Source organism: Amblyomma maculatum, chromosome 2 (assembly GCF_055883805.1).
Source record: "Amblyomma maculatum isolate TAMU_Amacu chromosome 2, ASM5588380v1, whole genome shotgun sequence".
NCBI classification, from domain to species: domain Eukaryota; kingdom Metazoa; phylum Arthropoda; class Arachnida; order Ixodida; family Ixodidae; genus Amblyomma; species Amblyomma maculatum.
Window position 1 is genome coordinate 45,052,790 of NC_139345.1, and position 12,606 is coordinate 45,065,395.

The 12,606-nt window shown below is 43.0% G+C and overlaps 1 long non-coding RNA gene across 4 annotated transcripts in view; it reads left to right on the forward strand.

Moving 5' to 3' along the window:
* Nucleotides 1-803: 803 nt before the first annotated feature.
* Nucleotides 804-12,606, forward strand: part of LOC146198548 (uncharacterized) — a 407,190-nt gene continuing 395,387 nt past the window's right edge. For all 4 annotated transcript variants that reach the window (XR_014704998.1, XR_014704999.1, XR_014705001.1 and 1 more), the window contains exons 1-2: nucleotides 804-887; nucleotides 1,440-1,533. This is a non-coding gene — a long non-coding RNA (uncharacterized LOC146198548). The remainder of the gene's footprint in view (nucleotides 888-1,439; nucleotides 1,534-12,606) is intronic.

Genomic DNA, 12,606 nt, shown 5'->3' on the forward strand with positions numbered 1-12,606 from the left:
TCGTTTCGTAAAAGCAAGAATTATCTAGAATAACCCCCGCTCCCCCCTCCCCCTTCGCTTCCAAAAAAAAAAAATCATATTGGGCATAAATATGACAACTTACTGCCAAGGAAAATGTGTATCGGCTTGGTGTCGCTTGCGTTCTATCCGGTCTTTAATTTACTATCGGGATAATTTTATCTTGGGTCAGCATCAAACGTACCTTGCCGATAAGCATGGGTGCAGTCTGATTAGTACGTGAGAGCGGCCCAGCAGGAAACAAGCATGAGTCCTCGAGGATGCACGAGCTGACAAGAGTACGACAACAGAGTGAAAAATTCTGTGTGACTATGTACTTCCAAAGGTACCCCTAGCACGAGGCAATCACACAACAACGATTTGTTTAATGAGCTACAAATTAGATCTGAAGCACTGCGTTATCAAGTTGGAAATCAGCGCCGGCAATTTTTTTGAAAACAGAAAGCAGAAACAAACTACACTTTTCATGAACTCGCTTCTCCAAAAACCGCACTGATGTACGGCACAGCTGAATCACGTCGCAGGAGAATCTAACGCACTTTGAACTTTTTCATTTACACGAGAAACAGCAGGTGACAGTCATGATGGTCACAGAAGCATTCACAAATAGCTCAAACTTCTAGCTAGAAAGTGCGTTGAAAGAAGCATAAATTACACGCTAAAGAGAAAATGCGAGGATGTTGCATGCATTATTAATTACACGAAGGGTATTATATTTTATGCAGTCGATATTTTATTCAACAGTATGTATGAAATCGACAATTCGCTCCCTTCTGCCTATTTCGCGTAGCTGAGAAGAGCAGTTGCTCGGCACCTAGTAGTGGCTAGGAAAGCAATGGATGAGAAGTCTACTTTCAAACAGTAATGCAGTAAGAAATTTAACCTGGTATTTTCTAGTACTACGGGGCTCAGAAACTTTGACGTGATTGGCTCTAGAGATGATCACAGACTCTGAGACTCAATTACCCCTTAAAGGCAGAGTCAGTTAAGAGCTGAGGAACCATGCTCGTAAACTGAAGCAAACATGAAAGGAAGGAAGCGTGCAAACTTTGCGCGAGATGACATAGTTAAATGTCATCTTATTCCGAGCTACCTTTAAAGATTGTGTTTCCTGGTCTTCCTTTCATCTTGTTTTGTAAGATTCATTATTATTCTTCTGCTTAACTATTCTATGTAAATCAATTTACCGGTTCCAGCAGACTTAACTTTGTAGACCCTGCATACTCTTTGGAAATCCTTATATACAATTATCGGGTGGGGCGAGCATCGGACTACTTTGCCTATATCAGGTTGAACGAGCAAATTCACCAAATTATCTGTGCTCAGAAACGGCTAGTACCAAATTCATAGTGTCGAAATGTAGTTTGTGTTTATTTTCCACTTCATTTAGCTACTCTTTTGTTCGCTGATGTCTGTCTCAGATTTCAGTAGCCATGGCACCACCATAGCATAACAACAGCCGTAAATGTGACCAAAAGTCCAGCTCATTATACCTGAATATATCTCAGCTTTGAGGTAAGTGGTATACTGAGATTGTTTCGCCAAGTTAGCGGTTTTCTCGCTAAATTTAGTAGATTTTTTACAATGTTAAGCAAGCAAAAGTGTATTGCTGGAAGCGGGATTTTTACCGGTTCGTAAGTCATGTTGGCAGTTTTCGATGCTCCTACAATTTGTGTTTAGAATAGGGAAGTTCTTTAAAATTATATTTATTTCTGCAACAAAATATTGTTATTAATGCGTGACGTCTCTAATTTGTCAATGAGGGGAACAATTGAGCATGCATAATATGGCATGTTTTTATCTATGCGACATTTTTAATGCTGTCATCAAGTCTGCTGTTTCCGGACATAGGGTTCGGTGGACTAGCATCTGCCTAATATGCGCAGAGGTTGAAAAAAGAGTGCCTGCAGATCGTTACGTTTTGAGACTGGGTATTGAAGGTTCCAAATTCAAATGTACGCTTTTTGTATTAATTATTCGACCCTGACTCCGAAGGCAGAGTATACGCTGCTCAATGTGTAAACTTCTCGCAAATATAAGCCAACAGATCGGTACGACAAACAATGTGTACATTGGCAGCAGCGATGCGATCGTGTCTAGAATAAGCGGTAAGAGCAGACATTTCCCGCAGAGTGCTCGGCAAACCAAGATGAAGCAGCGGACGTGCTTTTGCGAGTGAGAGTGCCCACAGTCAGCGGCCTGCAGTGAGGAAAGTAAGATGTGCTTTTGCAACGTTCCTTATATCCGCAAATGGTCCCTTGGATAGTCCTGAGAATGAAATTCTTTTTGGTGCGAAGTCTCTTGTTGAAAGCGAAATAAGTGTTTTGAAACATATTTAAAATATTGATTGTATTGCTTGTAGACAAAATAGCAACAAAACAGGCTTACAAATTAGATTTCTGATGCAAATATACAATCGAGCAGTTTTAATTGGGGTTTGGGGCAGCGCGGGTTTTCTTTTCTTTAACTGGAATCTCTGCATTTGGCTCTCTATGCCGGAACCGATATTTAAGAACCCATGTCTCTCGCCAGTTACCAGAATAAAGTCTGCTTTCAATAAGAGTAGAGCGTAGGAAAAATAAGCCGGGTAAGCAACTCTTTCCTGGTCTCCCTTGCTCTATAGCTTACGTTTCTGTGCAATGAGCGCCACCGATGCTAGGTCTTGACGGCCGTTGCATAGCTCCCTGTGTGCCCCTTTAACTTGTAACAAAAAAAAAAGTGAAATTATTTCAGCTGTGGCTGTGAAATAAAAATAACACTTTAGTTGCTTTCCTGAAATGGCCTAGCGCAAATCGGTGCACTATTAATTCCATTGTAAATACGACGGGTTGCTGAAATAATAAACAGCTTTCTCCTGAGGCGGGTAATTTTTCAGGTGATGTACACCTCATTAATATACAAATCCAATGTAGGGCCACCGTACTGGATGAAAAATGTTGTGAGCTTGTTGCGGACGATATTATTTTGTTCAGTATTTAATAGGGATGCCGTGTGAGTGGAACATTAACAATGGAAACTACACTCAATATGCAGACAGTATGAAGTGATCAGTCGGTTTGCAACTAAGGCATTCGTTCTATCATCGCCAGGCTGGAGACATCCACTGGGGAGCAAATTCCTTACGCGCATCGCTCCACTCAACATTGCTATGTGGCAGCGGAGACCGCCTAGTCCCCACAAACCTCCTTATACTTTACGCCTACCTAACTTTTTCCGCCTCTTCCGAAGCTTGCTTTCTCTCAGAATCCAGTCAGTAACCGTAGTAACCATGGGCTATCTTCTCTTCGCAAGACTTGTCCCACCCGTTCCTTATTGTTTCTCTTGATTGAGAATATAATGTCAGTAACTCCCGTTTGCTCCCTGGCGCTCTCCTGCCGCTTCCTGCCTCTTAACGTTACAAATACCAATTTTTTTTCCTCGACCTCTATGTTGACCTCAGTTTAAGCTGAATGTTTTTTGGTCCCCTCCTCGCATCTGCCTCGTAGGTGAGTACCTGCAAAATACTGCTCCTACACACATCTCAACCTCATTGTTAGGATTCTAGTTATGGCACTCTGCCGGTTTCGATGTGCAGTCACTATGTGCCCTAAGTGCCCTTTCCGTCCTCAGTGCTTAGCTGCGATCCGCAAATTGCTCTGCTCCCGTGCTTGCCTTCCATTGCCCTTATTTCGTGCTTGCCTTCTATTGCACTTAAATGTGGACCGTTAAGCATCCCTTCATTGGTCGAATTTATACGCACGCTGGTCTGCGCCAGGCATGCATCTCTCTTTTTTTTTCTGCTTTTTCACTGCCAACACGTTTGTTATTCTTCTGTGTGATCCTTCGCCAGCTAGGCACCTCCCAATGGCTCAGCAATTATAGTTGTTGTCTCGTTGGTCGTATTGAATATATCGGCAATCAACCCGCCCTACAATACAATATCAAGGCTGCGATCGTACACTATAGCCGTTCTGAAAATAGCGTGTGGGGAAAACCAAAAGCAGTATGTGCATTGAAAAAAAAGCACTGTTCGGACTCTGGTGGCTTGACCAAGGCGGTGATGAAGTGCAAAGGCTAAACGCAGGCACAAAGCGGTAAATCCGTCAATATTAAGCAGCAACTGCTAGACGCCTTTAGACCTCACAGGACAAGCTGTGACGTAGTAGCAGTACGGCGAAGTGGTTACTGTACGTGCAACTACAAATGCCAAGCCTAACGTCAAATTTGTAGCGACGCGACCACTTCAGCAGTTCTCTGGAGACTGAAGCACATATTTCCCGTGATGCAGATGGAGAGGAAGGTCGCCACATAGGCGCCCGTTGAGGCCATTCACAAGCTCACACTCGCACATTCAGGATTTTATTAAAGACGTCCAGTAACTTTACTTGCCGCCTTCTTACATTTCTCCTATATGTGTCAGAAGCCGATCAGGCCTTTAACCTTTTCCAGCGCCGACGGAGTAAATTCGCCACCAGTAGTTTCGAGCAGAGGCACAGGCAAAGAGGCCAGTTTCACTGGCCACTGAGTTAACCACTGCGCCAACGGGACGGCGGGTTTTTTGACGTACTAATGTGCCAGCCTTGATGATGATGATGATGATAATGATGATGATACCGTTAGTTGCAATGACACATACCCACGGCGGGGAATCGGCTAGAGTGCATTGCACATAAAAACACATTCATGGACAAGCAGTGCGAAGTTTTTCACAGTTCTTTTTTTAATTCTGCGTATAGGGCTCTGTCGTATTCATCGCCTTCGAATTTTCTGACAATATTTCCCTAAAAACTGGGATAGGTGGTAATGATTTCAAATGTGTCGCTGTGTTTTTAGACCTGGCTTACAAGTTACGCAAGAAGAGGCCGACGTGAAGGGAGATTGCCGGGTTAAAGTGTGGTGTTTTCCATCAAGACCAGGTGCTACACCCACGTGTCTCAAGAAAGGAGGGAAAGAAATGTCCTCAATAGCTGCAGGGCGTAGTATGTTTACAATAGAGGCAGAGATGAATTATTTTCTCAAAAGTGACGCAGCAAAAGTAATTTATCGGTTAGTGCCGGAAGTAGAGGATTTGCTGGCCTTACCACCAAGGGCGCAGATAGTGGTGAGTACAGTGATGGAGGTGCTAGGAAGGAAGGGAGGCATCGAAATGGGCGTAGTAGAAGTTAACTTGGAGATCGGTGTGTGAAGACGAAAGTAAGGCTTCGAGTCGGCAGGCTTACACAGGTCGAAACCTTGGTACAGGTTTAGGGCGAGATGGCATACATTTTAGAGAAGGGTGGGAACAAAGATTGGCAAACGCCTAGCAGGCATAACGGCAGTCGTTTTTTGGTGTCCGTGAGATGTTCAGTCATAGCAGTTCACAGTGAGGAACGAGGTGCATACTACAGAAAGGCCGAATACAGCAAACCGACCATTGAGAGGCTGAGGGAGAAAACTAAGAAAATTAAATATATACAATGAATTGCATCAATATGCAAGGTGGAAGACAGAAAGCGAAATGGTTAGCAGAACAGCAGTTCAAGGTGTACATACCCTGTACTTGACATACCTTAGGCACCTAGAAGAAACCCCAGTTATCGATAAAAATGTGCGGGAAGGGCACAACACAACACAACAACAGAAGAAGAGGGCTGGGCTGGCTGTGAATGGTGTCAGAGGCCTAACTGGCAAATGATAAAACCAGCTTGCAAGGAACATGTTTGGATATCAGGAATAATTGCTGCTAAAAGGGCATGGCTAGGGTAGCCTTTTTTTTTTTTTTAAATTTGCCAAATGCAGTAAAGAAAACAGGGATCCAGTCAAATGTCCATGAGAAAATATAAACAGTTTGAGGAAAGCGCAGAGTTAATTAACGGGGGAAATGTCAATGGTACCATCGAGAACCTGGATGGATAAGCCGACGGTAATGAGAGATTGTTGTTAGAAGTTCGCGATCCGAATAACCTAGTTATTATGGAATTAGTAAACGAAGTTTGAAGTAAAGGTTTCAGGTGGATTTCAGACCAGACAAACTTCATGGCATCCTGAAGTCACAACGAGCCTGCAGCAAACTATCGAAAATGAAAATTCACGATTAGCTTGAAAATGGGACACTTCAGCAAAGAAGAAACTTGGGAAGTATAAGAGCGACCAGTGAACCTAACCAAATTGGAACTAAAACTAATAGCAGCAGGCAGTGAGGAAACAATAAGCCCCCCCCCCCCCCCCCTCGCTGTTGAGAGGATCTATAATAAGCTGCACGTCTCATTCCTATAAAAGTTGCATGAAGAAAAGTGGAAGTCAGCTGAAAATGAGAGAGGAAGACACGAAGATAATTCATTATGGAAATTAAATGAATCATCTAATAAAGGCGGGCAGCTTCCAGAGAACACAGGGAGGCAAAGAAGGCGCCGCTTTCTAAAGAAGTTACAAAAAAAATGAAAATCCTGCGAGCAAAAAAAAAAAAAGAAATAGCTGTCACTTAGCTAAGGTTAAGCCTGGATATCTCGAAGCGAAAAGTTTGGCGACGCCGTTTAGCAAGGCGTCCGGCCCTCTCGTACTTCTGCCGTTTCAGCCGCTCGTCTAGCAATGCGCTTTTGATATCTTTGCTGTTTTTAAGCCAACTCCCAAGCTACCACTTCTGGATCAGTGTTTCTCCGCCGTCTGACTCTTGCTTCTTATTCTCCTTCCATGGCGAGTGGATGCGCCTGTTCTATGAGCAAATGCGCCTTATATAATCCCCCTGCCCCCTCCCAACCTTACAAATGCGCACTGCGCGCGGCTACGGCGAAAGATCTGGCGATGGAGTCAGCGGCGGCCACCTGCGCCATGCATGACGTCACTCGGTCTCGCGCATGCGCAGAAGTGGCAAATCTGGGGCTCCGGTTCACGCGAAGCGAGCGGTGTTGACGAGCCTAGAGAAGTTTTCGCTTCAAAACATTTATGCCAGACTCTTAAGCGCCGCCTTCAAGGGTATGACGCGATAGCCTAGGCTGCCATCTCACATATGGAGCCCCACTTAAACTAAACCGTTTAAACGTGCCTACGTGACCTATAGGAACAGTGTGACTAACTCAGCATCCATGAGCAATGTAAGACGGATTCTTATTACACTTTCCCATTTCACATGAGTAACCCCAGCTGGCAGCTCATCCCGAATTTGTGATATCATGTCGTCGCATTAAGTTGCACACCCAATGAAGAATCAGTGCTCGGACATGGCACCTGCCAGCTAACACCTGTCAGCGCCATGTATGCATTTTTTTTGCTCACAACGACGACGCCAGGGCTGGATTTTCGGCGAAACGCCCCGTTTAACGCTATCGCGTTGGAATTAGAAGTGCATAGCTTCGTCCTGGGTAAAATAAAGTAGCACACGTACCAATTGATGAATCACTGAAAAGTGCCACAAGATCCAATGGGGGCCGAAGATATTCGGGTTATATAAGTTGTCTTGGTAAAAAAAATGGAGTAGACAAGGGACAGATTCAGTACACCGAAGTAAAATATCTAGACGAGAATGATGCTATAAAGAAACAATACAACATACCTCAGTTGGAGTCGAATAATTCAGGGACGATATAATAGGAAAATGTTCTCTTATGGAGAACCAGCTGCGAAATGCATAATAAAAGCCCTTATAACTGAGCAGTCTTATTTGGAACACAAAATTAGCTACATGTACAGCCGTAGGGATGGACGAATTTTCAGTCAATCTAATTGATGAAATTGAACCACGAAGCGATTGATCGTTGTCAAGCAACTTGAAAGCTGTCATAAAATAAACGAATTCCGGACATTTAGCGAAGGAGCAGAATAAATTTAACCTATAAAGGAAATGAAGATAATTAAGATGAACAAATATTTTAGACTTGTCTCTATAACTTCCGTCACCTCCAGCCTAGCCATGCAGGCAGTGAAATTAAAAATACAGGAATGGATAGAAAGGAATATACTGGCAAAACTGCAGAACAGCTTCAGAAGCGTTAGACGCCTGGATGATAGTATTTTCGGGCTAGCACAATGCGTAGATGTAGCCAGAACGCAAAACGTTTGCTGCATTTAGCCTTCTTGGACCTAATGGTGCCTACGACCGTGTTAGGAGGGAGATTCCGCCGAACATACTCAAAGGCGTAGTTATAGGGAAGAGGTACGTACGTGAATTACTAAAGGAAATATACCGAGATAATAAAGCAGTTCTTGAAAGGAAAGGGTTAAGATGTACGACAGTTGTTAGGTACACAAACGATAAAAGCTGGGTTACCTGCTTTAGCGTTACTATTCATGATTTACATGAAGGTAAAATATGGAAGTGAGGCAGCAAACAAGCAAGCAAGCGAGCTGGATTTTTATCTCTCGTATAAATTATGAGGAAAGTGAGGAGAACAGCGTCTACCAGGTTTATTGTAAGCGTGCTCTATTGCCCTATCAGATGACAGCCAGGAAGATTTACAGGTGCTAAATTGGTTTACAGCTTTGTTAGATTACAGACTATTAGATTCGAGCCAAATCACGGGTATTAAGTCTCTGAGTAAACGAGGTGAGGGGAACAAAAGTTGACTTTTCACATTTAGGGTACGAAACAGAACAACATCGGCAAGGGGGCAGAAAGCTACTGGCTACATGCGATTGTGCACAGCAACGGCAAGGGAGATTTCACCACGTCCCCTACAGGCGAGCAGCACTGCCCGCGAAGGATATCTCTCGACACGTGGCGGCGCCAGGAAAAATTTACTGCTATAGCTGTTCAAACCGGAGGCAGCAGTAGGCGGCGGAAAAATAGGCATAATATCAAGTGCGCTGGGCTCCTGCTTCGAATCTTTTGCGGCTCAAGGGGGAGAGGAGAGGCCGCCGCCGCGGGCAAGTGTGCCAGTTTGTGTAGCGAATGTTCAGACTTGTCCAAAGCGGAAACTTCCTTTTAGTGCGTCGCTACTATGCGACGCAGCATCGGGCTTGTCCAAGGGCGTTAGCAGGAGAAGCTCTTCGCCCGGCGCCCACTGGCACTCACTCGATTCTTATCATCGCCCTCTGGAAGAGCCGGGCCAATCTCGGCTGGTACCCCAATCATAAGACGAAGGGACATTGTAGGCTTCAATTTCAGCGGAATTAAGTAATGTTTAATGGCATTCGATGATTCGACTAATCGAGTGCTCACAAGTGAATGAGATTGACGGCAGATTGGTGCAATATAAATATCTCGGCGTCTGAGTAAACAAAGAACAGGTGTGCATAAAAAAGCATGAAGAGTCTATGGATACAAAGGGGCGTAGAGATCCCGTGATAATGCAACATAAAATATTATGGGATGCAACACATAATTCTGCCAGAGCTTACCTTTGAGGATGCGGTTTTATGTTTGGAGGCAGAAGTTTGGTCGGAGTTAAAAATAAGCAAGCGAGTTTTTAGAGGATTAGTACTTGGAGCCCGTGCCAAGATTGCAAGCGAGGCAGTACGAGGTGACATGAACTTTGCCATCCTTGTTCCAAGCACGAGAAGCTAAAAACGAAGGCTATATAAAACGCCAGGCAACTGGACAAACATATTGGGGCAGCTGAAATATTTAAGTGCTCGCCCCGACAAAGCAAGGATCAAAGCTGCTGAAAAGATCAAGAAACTAACCATTAGGTATTAAAAGTATGTAGGGAAACAGCGTGGAGAAATAAATAACATAAAACGACCGGTAAAAAACACAGAGGAAAAAACTAGGATATTGTAGTGGAAAAAAAAGTCGACTGTACACCTTTATAGAGAGTGAAAAAACCAAATTAAGAAGGATGTGTTCTTAATTAGAAGAATGAATTGAACATCTTATACTGGAATGTGGCAGTATTTAAACAGATGTCGATGTGGGCACAGTCACTGTCTCTGGGGTCGTATGGTTTGGAGATACCAAAGAATACAGGGAGAGAGAAATAGATGAATGAATAGTCAAGGAGGTTAACTAGGTGATGCACACTATGCTACGTGTAGAGAAGGGAACAAAGAGAGAAAAGTAAAAAAGAGAGCGCTAGTGAAATCAGAGCTAGCAAAAGAAACATGATTGAATGTCCAGTATAAATTGGCAAGAAGCGTTTGGAGATTTGGTGGTCGACTAATAGGACAAGCTGACAAAGAAGCTGAATCTCAATTAAAAATTTAATGAAAACTATTTCAAGACCATGATGAAGGTAGTTGAAGTTTAGGGTTTTTTTATTAATATATATAAAAAAAAGGCTGAGAATTGTGGCGACAGTCACCACCCCCTTACAAAGGAGTGCTTTTGCTCTCATCAGGTTCACCCATACATTCTCGGTTTTTCACGCGTGTGTTTTCTAGATACTAATGCCTGGTTTTACTTCCCTTTTGATAGGTGTCTTGGACAAACTCGCGTCGTAGTGCAGCCTACATGTGTCCTAGCCAGTGTTGTACGTAGCTGATTAGTTGTAATCGAATTCTTGTAAATAATTACATTTTTCATATTTTTGCAATCAATTGACTGCTCAGTTAAACACTATCGCTTAGGGCAATTAATTTTTTTTTTGTTATTTATAAACGTAAATCAATTGTTTGCAAAAAGGCTACAGGATCGAAGCGTCCGTATATATGTGATTGAGTCAAATTTTGGGCCGCACAACAGGGCACATGGCTGCCTGGCAAGTTCCGTTCTTTGTTCGTTGTGTAGCTGGCGCCATTTATGCATTGATACATCTTGAAATAAGTCGTGCCGAGCTAGTTTGTTGTTATAAAAGCGCGCTGTTTTCTGACAATAAACGTTTCTTGTTGGCATTTAATTGCGTTAGAAAATACCATCGAAATTATGAATATTGAAAATATAGCATGTTTATTTTATTACCAAAACGCCTACAGCCGATTTCTTTACTAATTTTAAATTGTGAGGAGGAATCTCAGGCTTTGATTCCGACTGCCGGCAGCTGCGTTTCGATGGAGGCGACATTGAGAGGCGTCCGTGTGCTGTGGGATGTCAGCGCACTTTAAAGATCCCTGGGTGGTCAAAATTACTCCGTGACCCTCTACTATGGCTTCTCTTTCTTTCTTTCTTTCTTTCTTTCTTTCTTTCTTTCTTTCTTTCTTTCTTTCTTTCTTTCTTTCTTTCTTTCTTTCTTTCTTTCTTTCTTTCTTTCTTTCTTTCTTTCTTTCTTTCTTTCTTTCTTTCTTTCTTCCTTTCTTTCTTTCTTTCTTTCTTTCTTTCTTTCTGTCTTTCTTTTTTTCTTCCTTTCTTTCTTTCTTTCTTTCTTTCTTTCTTTCTTTCTTTCTTTCTTTCTTTCTTTCTTTCTTTCTTTCTAATATCCTCTCATTCTTTACGACGCTGTTCAGGTCTCCACAGAGCAAGTATAACAGATACTTCGCCTTTCCTTTGCTGTGAACAAATTAATAGTAATATTATTTCTTCACGATTTCAGTAGCCTTACATACAGCGGCTTTGCATATAACCAACCCAGAAGCGCGGCGCCTAATAGAGGATGCAGAAACTGACATCAAATAGTTGCGCAACTTCGAGTGGATGCGCAAGGTATTCGTAATAAGGTATAAATCCGACCTAGCCTCTAGCCCTTACTTGGATAGAGTGCTCAGTTCAACGACTTTTGTCTTAAAGAAGAAACTCTGTATATTTGCTGATGACAGCTTGCTCAGAAAAATAAATCCTGTTGAAAATGCACAAAGTTTAAAAACATTTCATGCAAGCAGCACTACTTCGTTGCAGTTTGAGCGAGTTTGCATAATGACAACAAATTTTATGGTCCTGAGATTGCTCAGTTACTTCCCAGGGGCTGTAATTTAGGAGAGTAGTCATTTATTTACATTTCAGACGTTTAATTGTAAGTCTAATCGGTTACTTGTTTTGTGTAACGTGTACAAGACTGGTTTGGATAGGCTTTGTCCGGGTTAGCCTTAATGCTAACGCAGACACCTCCGGACCGTGCTACACAGGGTATCTAAATGATCGAAGACAACTCGATACAACACGCGCACAAGCTCGCGCGGAGCACTCATATTACTGCTTCGGTATTCCATATTTAATTACGCTAAACTTTACTTCAGTTATTGTTAGAATTGCAGTAGTTCTCCTGCGCGGCACGTATGCGTCAAAATGGCTAAGTTTACCAATTTCGCCTCTAGTTACGGGGGCTCGACACGTTCCCCGCGCGAATGCATGGAGAAGGAATGGCCCTAGCAGGCCCAAAAAACCCTTGACGTTAACTCGCCCTGTTCCGAGAAACATAGAATTGTTTGTGTTTTTTTTTTCAGTTGAATTCCTGACCTCTTGCACACTGTTGTCTGAACTTGGAAAGCGACAACAACGAAGACGCGGCGTGTTATCGAATGATTTGAGAGCACACTATGGCAGGAAATATAGAAGTGTTTCTTAGCACCGACAAGTTTACCTTAGCTGGTTTTAGTCAGCTGTCAGTCAATTTGCATTGTAGTGACCATCCTCGCCCATGTACGCCGCGCTATGCGAAATCAAAGTGCTAGTTGTTCTGACTCGATACAGTTTTCAAGTGTGACGTGTCAACGTCCGGCACAGAGAAGACTCCTTTATTGCAATAATGACCCGCCAATCCTGATGTAAGCAAGGACAGGTCAGGTCGAGGAGGGAAGGCGCAAAAAAAAAAAAAAAAAAAAAAAAAG